Below are 13,453 nucleotides of genomic sequence, written 5' to 3' on the forward strand. Positions count from 1 at the left end.
AGTTTTAGACATGGCGGTCTGCTGAGTCCAGCGGGCCACGATCACTGTGATGGCTGTAACTCCTAATGGGTCGCAAACTGTGATCTACCTCATACATATTAATGAGGTAGGTCGATTAGGGACTCACTATTAATCGTTATCAAAGAGGTCTACATTTTTATGTATTAGTATTTGCAATTTCCTGATAGTGATTCGGTAAGAACCGCAATTAGGAAATTGCAATCCCTAAATTTTGCAGATGGGGCCCTAGTTCCAGGCCCTCTGCTGACTTTGATCAGAGAGCACATGAATCCCTCCCCAGCATGCAACGTCAACATGGCTTGAAAATGTAACCCTGGATCAGTGCTTAATTTGAGGCGGTGGTTTCCGGTGCTCGGCACTGAATTGTCAACAGTGGCGCTCGTGACAGTCTGCCACAAGGTGGAGCTGTCTGGCTAATTGAGAGATGACCACAACAACTGTTAATTATTAATGCAATATATATTAGAATGACTAATACCTCCTGCCCAAGCCATTCTTACAGCTTTGGGGGGCTGGAATAGTCCAACTTGTCACACCTGTAGGAGTGTGATGGTTAGTAGTTGTGTTGTTACTATCACTGGCAGCACGACAGGGTCATTGCATGGTGCAATCTGCAGTGGATTCCTGACGAGAGCCCTGGCACTTATATTTTTACAAATTAAGCACTGCCCCGGATCCCATCCCAGTACCCTGCCCACGTCTCCTTCCCCACTCCTAATTCCACATAGGGGCAGTGAGCACCAGTACTCCATGTTGACCCTTGACCCCACTTGAGCCATCCAATCTGGGGTTGTCCCGTGCTAGGAGATGTCAGTTGGTCCAATCATATTTCTTCATTAGCAAGAGATCTCCACTGGTTGGCTACCTATTGGGAACTTCTAAGGGAGCCAGTTTTTCTTACAGGTCTCACACTTTGGCCCTCTTATGTGATTGGCTGGTCGCCTGGTCCCTTTTAGAAAGTCAAGACACCCGCAATCTCTTCTCTTACAGAATCCGAGGCAGTGGGATGAGACTAACCCCTACCAAGCCTTCAGAGGGCGCTTTTTTGTAGGTAATCCAATACAATAAATTAGTACTCAACTGCCAGGGCTGAAGGAATTACTTGAACTTTATTGCAATATTACTTTGTACCTTCTTCTGGCATCATTCCTACTTTACACATTGAAAGAAAGGAAGCCAGACTCTTCTAGTGGGGAGTTTATATTGTCTGTAAATGGGTTCAGAGGCCGCCACGGTCAATTCTTTGCCTTTTGAAATGCTTTGGAAATGTTTGGACTGCTAGTAAATAAAGCCATCTTGTTTATCTCTGCCCCTGGCTTACTCTTCCACACATTGCTACATGCTTAGTAGCTCTTTCTGGAAGCCTACAAGCCCTGCCCAGCAGGATTGCCAACTTTTATTAGTCACCACCTTGGCTTGGAGGTTTGTGGTTTTCATTGGAAAATCCCTGAAGCAATAGCTTCTCTTTGCCTCATACAAGGAGCAAGCTTCCTCTTTGATGACATCCCTGATGTGTGTGCAGCCGCTGTCCTTCCACAGTCCCCAGTTCTGCCTCTTCCTCCTTGTTTCTGTTTACAGTCTGTTGTTCTATGTCCCTCTAGTTAGTCATTGTTTGTCTTTGGTGTGTGTTTTTACTCTCCTTTCGTATCCTGCTAGGTGAAAGACAGATTTTTATTATCTGCCATATTTCATCTTGTTGGTGTTCTACCTCAGTATTGAGTTTTAAATACCGCCCTACCAAAATATTGCATCCAGGACCTCAACTTGCGCAATATTAGGAAGATAAGTATTTATAGGTAGGTATAGATTTACTATTCTTAACTCCGTACATGCGTACGTCTTGTATGGCCAGCTCTCAGGGCTGTCAGCAATGTTCTGACCTTCAGGAGTTGTTGGGGGTGTCCTGTGGGCATCGAACATCAGTTTACAAATCACAGCTCACATTTGCCACTTAAGCTCTTTCCCACCGGGTCTTGGCCAGAGGAGGTCTTAAGACTTCTCGGCCACACAGGAGAGTTGGGGAATGGCGCTGTCAGATAGTACAAGGCGGAGTTTAACTGGAGGAGTCCTACCACACAACGTGGAGTCCAGAGGATAAATGCCCAGTTTTGCCATTCTTTGGCTAGTGGAAGTGTTTCTGTGGCACTGTGGATTGTTCTGAGATGTGTAATTGTAATTGTAATCCACATTTATAGAGCACATTATCACCGTCAGGTCTCTAAGCGCTGTCAGAGAGAGGCACGCCCTGGCCTAAGGTGGGGGTGCTTATTGGTTTAGGGAAGACCCCAGGCTTTCGCAAAAAAAGACTGTTTTTAACTTCTTCCTAAAAGGGAGGAGGGCGTGCCCCTTGCGTAGTGTAGTTAACTCAGTGTTCCATGGGGTCACTCTTGAATGCACACTTGTGTTTCTTCTTTATTCTCAAAGATCATTTTGTTTCTTTTGTCTTTGAATGATTAGAGAGCACACACTGCTTCTCCTTTCAAGGACACCCAGGCTTTGTTCAAGTCTTTTCTTGCACTTTACAGAAATAATGCAATAATCACCATTAAAGAGGCAGCTTTCACCGCATCACCTAGAGGTAGCCATGGGCGGGGCGTCTCCAGAGTCATGGGCAGGTCAATCATGTGTGTATTAAGGAGAGGCCTCAGACCAGCACCCTTTGTTCAAAAGGTTCCATTTTCACATTATTTACTCCTCATTCGGTCTCAGACCACAATCCATTGATTACATAATACACCTAATCGATAAATCGATTTGAAGACATGTGTCACTCATGGCTGCCAGAAGGGTGAAAGGAGTTCAGGAAGACCACAAAGTAAGTAGGTATTTCCTTTTTGAGAGCTTTTTAGGTTTCGCCTAGGCAGCGCGTGCGCTGTCTCTTCGAGACATGCTGTATCTACTCTGTGGGCTTTCATCGCGCCCATCGTTGTTGATTTGTCTGTTTGCGTGGTGTTTAAAAAAACGTTTTTAGTGTTACAGTCTATTGGCCTGTGCAGGGTGTAAATATGTTCTGTGTTTCTCATAGCTACGTAGAACATCTCTCTCCCTTTAGAGTGTCCATGTTCTTTCATTTAAGACACGACAGAAGGCCTAGCTGATTATGTTTCCCACAAAGATACCACATTATTTATTGGGTGGTGCCGGAGCCTTCCTTACAGAATGATGGAATAAGGAGGTTTATTAAAGTATACAAAATGGTGATGTATGGAATGCTTGAATCAGTCTCAGGGGATGTATGTCGTTACTACGCATGCATTTACAACGCATGCCTTTACGACGCAACTTTTACAACGCAAGTCGTTACAACGACTTGCGTTGGGGGGCGCTGGATAGTGAATTAATTTACTATTCCAACTCCAGTCCCCGTGGATAGTAGGGAAGGAGTTGGATAGTAATTTAAAACTATTCCTTATCCTGGAGCGCCCTCCAGCGCAAGTCGTTGTAACGACTTGCGTTGTAAAAGTTGCATCGTACAGGCACAGCGTTGTAAAAGTTGCGTAGTAAACGCTGTTCCCCATCTCAGGCACTGGTAATTACTTGGGCCGCATCCAGTCCATCGTTATTTTACACTTCATGCCACCTTAGTTTTGACCCAGAGATATGCAAATCAGTCTTGACCCTGCTCCAATTGTAACAGTCCAGCCCGATATACCATGCCACGTCTACCTGAACCGTAAAACAAGCAATCTATGACCGGTTTCACACTTGAAATAAAATGAAACATCAGCATTTGTAAAGCGCGCAGCGACCTCCAGGGAGGTGTCCCGGTGCAGGGGGTCGCCGGGAAGATTAAGCGAGCTATTGCCTAGAGTCACATGGTGCTGGGTTAACCTGCCGCTGTTGCCAGGGATCGAACCGTGAGCCCCATGGTCTGGCGTCAGGCACCCTGGTCACTGCGCCACACCTCTTCCACCACTTACAAGAGCCCATCAGACGGGTATAGCTTGGTTCCAGTGACACAGTGAGCACGGGACCCACGTCTGGACCCAAGGACCCTAAAAGTGCCCACCTCGAAAAAAGATGTGATTCCATTGTTTTATTAATGATACTTGCACAGTAGCTGTGGTATGCTTTAGCATCTCATTAAGCATGGCAGGAAGCTCATAGAAGCAAGTATCGCTGCGCTGCAGGAGGCGCTGGATGTTTATACTTCACTTTATTCCTTCTTTTTATTCATCGCCCCTTACATCTTTTAATTTTCTGCCAGATGAGTTTCTCCCTTTGACCTGTGCTTTGCATCCGGAATACAAGGGCCCGTCGCCAGTCTTGAGAGTTGAGCAGGTGTGCCCTGAGGATGTTTTTGTCTATTTAACTTTAAATTATGTTTTAGATACACATTGACGTCAGAAGCTGTTTGTTTTATATAACACAGGTGCAGGTGTGCAGCTGCCACGGGTTTTATGTGACCTCTGTTCACTGACTCTCTGCGTGCACAGACGGGAGCAGATGATTGGTTAGAATGTCTCTGTGCGCTTGGATAGTTTTAACAGTTTTTTATGTCTTTGCTTTAATTTACAAAATATGTCATTATATATGACCTTGTAGGGTCTATCATAGGGTGACCAACCGTCCATAAATGTCACGGACAGTCCGTAAATTTGACCTCACCTCCGTTGTCCGTGAGGATCCCTTTTACGGACGCCTTTTGTCCGTAATTTTAGGCATTGCAGGGGACAGAGCTGTTCCCCTGCAAAAGGCCTCAGCACTCTAATGGGACCGCCTAGCACTCCTCTGAGCACAAGGGCAGCCCCGCCCCACCCATAGTCATTCTGTGTGGGGCTGATTGCGTTTTTTCTGGGAGCTGGAAAGGTGGGGGTGGTTTTGTTACCACAAAAAGACCTGCACATTTGCTTAAAGCTTTGCGCATACTGACAAACCATGAAGTGCACAATTGTCTCAACCGAATATAAACTTATTTTCACTTGTACTTTAGTAGTTTTCTATTTACTTACTTATATACTATTGCGCAACCTTCTCTGATGTGTCTGTAAAACTTACCTTTTGTCCTGAATTTTGACCCCCTGTCCAGAATTTTTGTCCTGAATTTTGACCCTTTGTCCTGAATTTTTATACTCACTGTCCTGAATTTGCACCCATGCCAGTTGGTCACCCTAGTCTGTCAGCTTCCCTCTGCCACGCCCTCTTGACCTTCTAAGGGAGGCGGGGTTTAAGGGTCAAGTACTGACCTGGGTGGTACTGCTGTTGTCCACCTATTCACGGTCAGTGGCCACCCCTTCGCAAGCGACAAGCAAATAAACTGCTGCATTGTGGGGTCCCTCAGGGCTCTCTCTGATACCTCTGCCATGTGATTATCCATGTTAATGGCTTCCACATTTTCAACCGAGCAGGAGACGCACAAGTTTTACAAACATGTGTCACATTCATGACTTCAGTCACTGATGCCTGATTTGGTGAGGGCAAGACCTGCAAAGTGTGCACCCATCTTGACTGGACTGTGCCAATAACCTTTGCATCACTGTGCAGCTCTTCTCAGGGAATTCTACCATTTGTTTTTGCATTGTTTATTTAGAAGAAAATACCTGGTATCCAGTCCGGCCCTGGTTGAGAAACAAGTCTCCTGAGCAGAAGGCAGCCATGTTGGTCAGAAATCATGAAATCAGACACATGGCTGCGCGTGGTGACTGGACTAGGAACTTTGGAACCAGCAGCCAGGGTCACTGTCACTGGAATTACGGGGCAGGGGAGGATCAAATTATGCAGCAGGGTTGACTAAATTATGCAGCAAGAAAAGGTAAATTCTGCAGCGTAGTACGGCAGATTTTGTGATGTACAACGCTCAGAAAAATAATTGTTGGTTTACAAAACAATACGTCACACACAAAAAAAAAACAAGTGGCAAACAATAAATATGTTACAAATGAGAAAGACTCGCCTTTCTCATTGGACTTGGGAGCGGCAAACAGGAAACTCACGCCTATTGCCGGGTGAAAATCTATTAATGAAGATTAAGTCTTCACCTGCTAAGTGCAATTTTGGGCACCAACAAGAAGCAGTCAAGTTTTCACTTTGTGGTGCAGCATTGCTGCAGTTTTTTAATTAACCCTGAATTGGGATTTTACCTTGAGCATTCTTTAATCTATGGGACTGCTCTGACAAGAACCCCTAATACAGAAATCATTGTGACCCTCAGTGAATTACCTTGTCCTGATGATGACCGCACAATTCATTAGCGGTTGAAACGCCGTCGACGCATATGTGGCCAATAAGTTTCAGAGGACACATAATATTTGTATATGTTGTACCCCCTTTTTTGTAACATATCTGTTGTTTGCCACTTGTTTTTTTTTTGTGTGTGACGTATTGTTTTGTAAACCAACAATTATTTTTCTGAGCGTTGTATATGTAATTATTGATAATAAATTTGTAATATTTTTGTAATTAATTTGTGATTTATCTGGTTTACGGTTCCTGACTTCAATTGCCTTTTCCTTCCTTCTTTCCCTCTTTTCTTGTGTAAGTGAAATTTGTTTGCAGTAACTCATTTACGAATGGATTACAATTGTTATTTGTTAATTGTCTCCTGAACTGTTGTTAGGATTATACACATACTGCCCCTGGTTCAGGTTGGTGGGCTGCCCCTGTAGCTGTTTAAGATTTTGTGATAGCATTATATTAATATTTTGCCATTTTTACACATGTTGGGCAAATGTTTCAACTCTTTAAAACCAGTTTAACAGGCAAACACATCAATAAGCAACTGAAAGGTGATTTTTGATAAGGGCCTTCTTATGTGCGGCGGCACCTGTTGATGTGTTTTTAATAACTTTTGATCCGTTTGAGCTTGAAACAATTTTTTTCGTTTAGAAACTGCAAACTACGTAGCAGATGATGGATGTGGCGTATATATAATTGCATGTGGCAAATATATAATTACATGTAAAGCGAGGCAGCCACAAAATTGCACAATTCCAGAGGGCCTGCCTAAGAAACAGAGAAAGGACCAACAGATGGATGCCACATTCATGTACAGTGATGCTCTCATTACAGGATTCATGGACATCTTCATACTGCCAGAAATTCGTGGTGGAATCACTCAGAATTATAAACTGTGTGGGAACACCGCACAACCAGGATCTTTTTCTTCCACATATTTCGCCAGCAAATAAAACGGCCGGGAATACAGGAATTGGTAAATCACGAGATATATTTTGCGTCGTGGCAGCCCCAAAAAAGCAAAACACACAAGCTGATGGACGGAATGTTGCACAATGGCAAAACATTCACCCACAGTCTCAGATCTGGGTTGAATCCATCGTTATTTTGCTCACCAAGCCACCCCAGTTCAAACATGGCCATATGAAAATCAGCATTGACCCTGTGCCTCATGGGAACAGTCCAGCCCGTACTGCCAAGCCATGCCTTCCATGGACCGGAAACAAGCATCCTGGGACCGGTTTCTGGCTATCAGCCCCCAAAAAAGTGGCACAACCATAACGCAAAATGTTAGTAAATGTGGGCCACAATTTGAGGTGAAGACAAGAGTGGACTGACAATGACCATTCAGTCCTTGACTACAGCTTGGGGCGTGGGTGGTACTTCATTCTTTAGTCTCATCTGGTGGCAAAAGTATAAAACAAAGAGTGCTGGAGCTGAGCACAAAACACAAGACAAGGCATGGGGTAGGGGTAGCTCAAAAGTCCTCTGCCTGTTGCCTGGCCCTAGTTACTTTCTAGTCTATTGAGCCCAGAAGTATTTAAAAAAAATCTTTTTATTGGATTTTCAAGAGCCCAGAAGTATTATTAAGTAATGGGTGCCAAATGTTAGCATGCTCTGAGGATTAATGTGTTATGGGTGGAAAATACCTACACACCATTATTAGTATTGTGTGATGGGTGGTAATTCCCAGCATGCTATGGGGATTATTGTGTTATGGCTTATGGGGTGGGGTAAATGTATGCATCCTATAACTATTAGTGTGTTATGGGTGGTAAATCTTAGCATGCTCTGAGGATTATTTTGTCATGGGTGGAAAATCCCCACACACTATTAGTATTATTGTGGGATGGGTGGTAAATCCCAGCAAGCTCCGAGGATTATTGCATCATGGGAGGCAAATCCCTGCATGCAATAAGAATTATTGTGTTTTGGGTGGCAAACCCGTGCATGCTACGAATATTATTATGGTATGTGTGGCGAATTGTAGCATTTATCGAGAAATATTGTGTTCTGGGTGGCAAATCTCTGCATGCTATAAGCATTATTATTTTATGGGTGGCAGATCTTAGCAATTAATGAGTGTTCTGCATTATGGCTGACAAATCTGATGAAGCTATGAGTATTACTGAGTGGTGGGTGGCAGATAAGTGCAAACAAAATGATTGCTGAGTGATGGGCCACACACCTGGGCATGTATTGGTGATTATTCAGTTTCAGTTTCATTGGTCTTTATTCCGATATGCACTATAGAATGATTTTTAATAGTCCTTCACATATAGCACTGTGATTGCTGCATTGCTATTTATATATAATGCAAATCTCCTCAGTACTAAGGCCTGTCTTGTTTATTACTACCAGAGTGCCCTGGCTTACCCCTGCAGTCCACGAATAAGCACAGAGTATGTTACACCTACTCATTTTTTGAGTTTTATATAGTGTAAACTAGACCCAAAGGTATCAGAGCGTTTTACATGAGCACCAGTTGCATTACAGACGGACACATTCATTTTTTGTTAGGCACGGGGAGATGAAGTGATTTGCCCAGAATCCCAGGATGTTGAGCGTCCCTGCCGAGACTCGAGCCCGGTTCCCCAGCTTTGAGGATGGCCGCCCTAGACATTAGGCCACATCCTCTCCACACGTTTAATCTTCTAATGGAAGAGGCCATATCAGAGCAAAGCCTGTAAACCTGTATTTTGTTTAATATATTTTGAAAATAATGCTGTGCAATGGACCATTTGGCCCCAGTTTCTAATACAAGTTATTACAGAGAAGGCCCCACCCCCTTGTCCCCTCTGAGGCCTGTGGCTCTTTCCCTGTACTGGCTTGGCACCCAGGGACCTGGTGTTATAATGTTCCCTGCTTCCCTGCCAGTGCTCCATCCTTAGCCTGACCTCTCTTTGTGTGACCAGGCCTCACATGTGGCAGCTGATGAGGCTGTGAAGAGAGATTTGCAGGACTCCTCTGACCTCACAGTAAATGAATGTAATGTGCCCCAGGGGCTGCAGCTTTCATTTACACTTCAGATAACATTTCCTCTGGGTCGGACTGGCCGACAGGGCAGTCAGGCAGTGTCCGACGGGCTGTCCGACAGATTTGTGTGTGGGTCAGGTTATTTGCAGTTTTTGGGCTGGTGTTAGGGGCAGGTGGGCCAATTGGTACTGTTGGTCTCCCTTATATTAAAACAACCATTGCCTGCAGCAAGTACAAGTCCATGCAGTCTCCCATATCTTGTTAAAAAACACTCAAGAACATGGGTGGCGAATTGTTTGCCGTGGGTGTGCTTGAGGACATGCTCCTCCCACCAGCCTACGTGCAAACACGTGTAGCTGGGAGAAAAGCATCCCCCATAGCCACCCCACACAACTGCTGATGTACTTCCTTGTTGAATAAAAGGAAATTGTTCAATAATCACAGTTCAATCATATATATTCTTCAGCGCCAGATGGTTGCAGGAGCAATGAGCGCACTTGTGGTTCAGGATTGTTATACCTGTACTGCCTCCAACCCATTGGTTGCTGCCAGCTCCGCCCCTCAGCATGTGTGTTGGATCACCTGCTCTGTACCATTTTGACAGCAGGCGAACTACCATACCCAGAATGCAGTGTGGTTTCCAGGTAGGTAGCGCGGTTTGGCTGAGATATTCCTTGGCAAGCAGGACACCACGAAGTCTGTATGTAAGCTGCTCTCCGCACAGGAAAAGGCACCCTCCAGTCCCCAACCGCAACAACCACCGTGATCAGATAGTCCAATATACGGGGGTACGTGCGAAAGTTCGCCTCGCCCAGCGAGGAGCCGGATAGCCCCTACACCGCTGCAGTCTTGCCGGCCAGGGGGTGGGTCTCAGAAGTTCCAGAAACCTGGACAAGCACCAATTTTCACCAAGGCGAAAAAAACAGCGGGTCTGAGTCCTCTTAGCATTGCAGGGGGCCCCCGAAGCGCGCCACTGGAGAACGCACTGACAATGTGTGCAGAAATCTCCTCCAAAGAAAAGAATGAGGGCCACAGCAGAGGAACAAGAAAAGGCACCTTTACTCCAATTACGGCGAATGCATTTCGGCTACCAATAAGCCTTCCTCAGCGCCAGATGGTTGCAGGAGCAATGAGCGCACTCGTGGTTCAGGATTGTTATACCTGTACTGCCTCCAACCCATTTGTTGCTATCTATAAATCAAAGAAAGATATACCTCCAGATCCTGACACAAAGCACACGCACTCCAGGATTTTGCTTTCAAAGTAAAGTTTTCATTACGGGCAATGCGTTTCGACCTTGCGGTGTGCGCTACCACCTTTAAATGTCAGCCAAAACAAATAAACATAGAAGAAAGACATCAAGCGTGAGTGCACAAAAGGACAGTGATGGCAGACCCACATAAGGGTCAGAAGGCTGACTGTTATTAACAGAAAGATTACAAAAAATGAAGACATTAATTTAAAGAGATTGAAATAATCACTAAGGGGCAGTTTTCAGCACTTGTGCTCATTAAAATAGGAAACAATAAAAAAGAAACAATTTCAATGCATCTTACAAAGTATGGTGTTTCAAGGGGTTGTGCTATTATATGTAGGACACATCGCCCTGAAAAAAAGGAGCATCTCTATGCATAACATGCCAGATTCAAAATAAACGATTGCATGACGTATTACGTGGTATAACACATCAGTGCATCGTACTTTTATGAAATTAAATCAGATGATCATATTTCAAATTCTATTAAAAAGCATTCCACATCCCATGATGCCCAGATCCTATCATGTTGCCAGGTCAAGTGACCCTAGATTCAGTGTGTCTCCTGACACATCATGGTTGATTCCATTGTCAAAGCCAAGTGGCTTTAAAGTGTACACCCCATTTGGGTCTAACACATATGCAAAACAGTTTTTATACAGTCTGTCAAAGTCAACAATTCTATAAGTCATCTGATAGGACTCTCTGATCTTTATCCTTCCAAATGAGCCATGCTTTTATCTGATTGTACTGTTTCCTGGCTGAAATTTTCCATCTCTCTCCATTCACATTATCTCCAGTCAAAATATGTCACGTGAAGATTATTACGCAGCAGTTTTGACAAACACGCCTCTTCTTTAGCTATAACTTGCAATGAGTTCCACCATTTTTAGAATTCCCTTTGTATATGTATGCATGGTGTCCCTTCATTTGTTTTTGGTACCGCACCTCATTTTGTTGAATGAGCATGTTTCATGCACTCTGACAGTGACATTATGGATCTCTTTCCTATTAGATGACTCGATAGACGGGATGCTGCAGCCTGTGTGATGGCCAGACCAGGGCTGAGTCTATAGATGGAATGCTGACCTCTGTGCGAGGGTCAGACTGGCGCTTAATCTATAGATGCTGTGCTGTCCCTGTGTGAGAGTCAGACTGATGATGGCTCTATAGATTGGATGCTGACCCGCTATGTGAAGGTCAGAATGGTGCTCATTCTATAGGTGTGATACTGACCACTATGTGAGTGTCCGACTGGTGGTGCTTAATCTATAGATGCTTTGCTGACCTGAGTGAGGCTCCGATTGGTACCAACTGTCTGGATGCTCTGCTGATCCCTGTAGGAGGGTGCGACTGGTGCTGACTCCATAGATGCAAATCTGACCCCTTTGTGAGGGTGAGACCGGTGCTTTATCTAGAGCTGGGATGCTGACCCCTTTGTGAGGGTCAGACTGGTGCTCACTCTAGCGATGCAGCACTGACCCATTGATTAATTTATAGATCAGATATTGACAAGTTTGAGAGCAAGACTGGTGCAGATTCTATAAATACAGTGCTACCCCCGTGCGAGGGTGAGACTGGTGATTAATCTATAGATGCTATACTGACCCATGTGAGAGTAAAACTTGTGCTTTATCTCATGCTGCAAAGCTGACCCGTGTGAGGTTCAGACTGGTGCAGACTATGTAGATGGGATGTTGATCCCTGCGAGAGGGTGAGACCAGTCCTTAATCTATGTAATGTTATGTTATTAAACTTATACAGCGCACAGCTTGCTCCTACTGGAGCATCCCGGCACTAGAACTATTTACATGACAGGATCGTGGGAGATCTAGATGTGGTCAGAAATAGAGATGAAGGAAGAAGAATATCCTATGAAGAAAAAAAAGATATATATATATATATATATATCCTATGGAAAGGAATATGCTGAGGGGAAAGCTCTCATGAGACAAGGAAAGGTAACTTTGCATGTACAGTCAGGTCTTCAGATTTTTCCTAAAGGGGGCTTCGGCTAGCTCTGCACGGGAAGAGTGTTCCAAAGTCTGGCTGCGCAGACATTAAATGAGCGACCGCCAATCTAGGCTTTCCTCGTCCTCAGAATGATCACGAGTGCAGAGTCTGTGGATCTCAGGTGGCAGCCAGGTAGGTAGGGCCTCATCAGATTACGGAGATAGCGAGGTCCTTTGTTATTCTTTGTTATTCAGAATTCTATGACATTGGCACAAGGCCTTAAAACGAATATGCTTCTCCAAGAGAAGCCAGTGAAGCTTGATCAAAGCTGGCGATGCATGGGCACGTCTAGGAAGGTTGAGGAGAAAAAGTGTGGCTGCATTTTGCACCCCTTGCAGCTTCTGAATATTAAGTATGGTTGCTCCACTATACAGGCTGTTGCAGAAGTCCAATCTCAAGACTGCTGTAAAGCGCTCCGATACCTCTGGGTCTAGCCAGCGCTATAGAAAACTTCTTAAATAAAATAAGAAAAAAACAAAATTGTGTGACTGCCTCCCTTGCGTGTAGGGGATACTGACCAGTGGGGGAGTAACTTACTTACTTATGCATACTACCCTTACTGGGGTATAGTCCATCAACCAGGGCTCTCCAGCCATCAATTTTGACTCCAAGTGTTACCCATCTCCTTGCTGTCTGTCTTGAGGCCTTAACACCAGTTGTTTCTTAGCTATCCCTTTCCATTTCCCTCGATCGCTCCAGATCAGTGCTTGCCTGGAGGTGTTTGACGCAGGCTTGCGTAGGGTGTGACCTATCCAGCCCCAGTTGTCTTTTAATGTTTTCTTCAAGAGCAGGGAGTTGGAAAGTCTGCTGTCATAGGTCGTTGTTGCTGATGGCGTTGGTAGTGGTGTGCATGAATAGCAACCCATCCATTTTAACTTGATTGGAAGCACTCAGTAAATAATAAAGAGATTGCTTGTGAGAGTGTCTTTTTCTCAATTGTAATCACAGTTGGTCACACCGGTTGATGTGATCTCTTTTCACTTCACTGCACACGTTTTCATTTCTTTTGGACAC

The sequence above is a fragment of the Lissotriton helveticus genome, chromosome 11, assembly GCF_964261635.1.
Source record: "Lissotriton helveticus chromosome 11, aLisHel1.1, whole genome shotgun sequence".
Taxonomy (NCBI): Eukaryota; Metazoa; Chordata; class Amphibia; order Caudata; family Salamandridae; genus Lissotriton; species Lissotriton helveticus.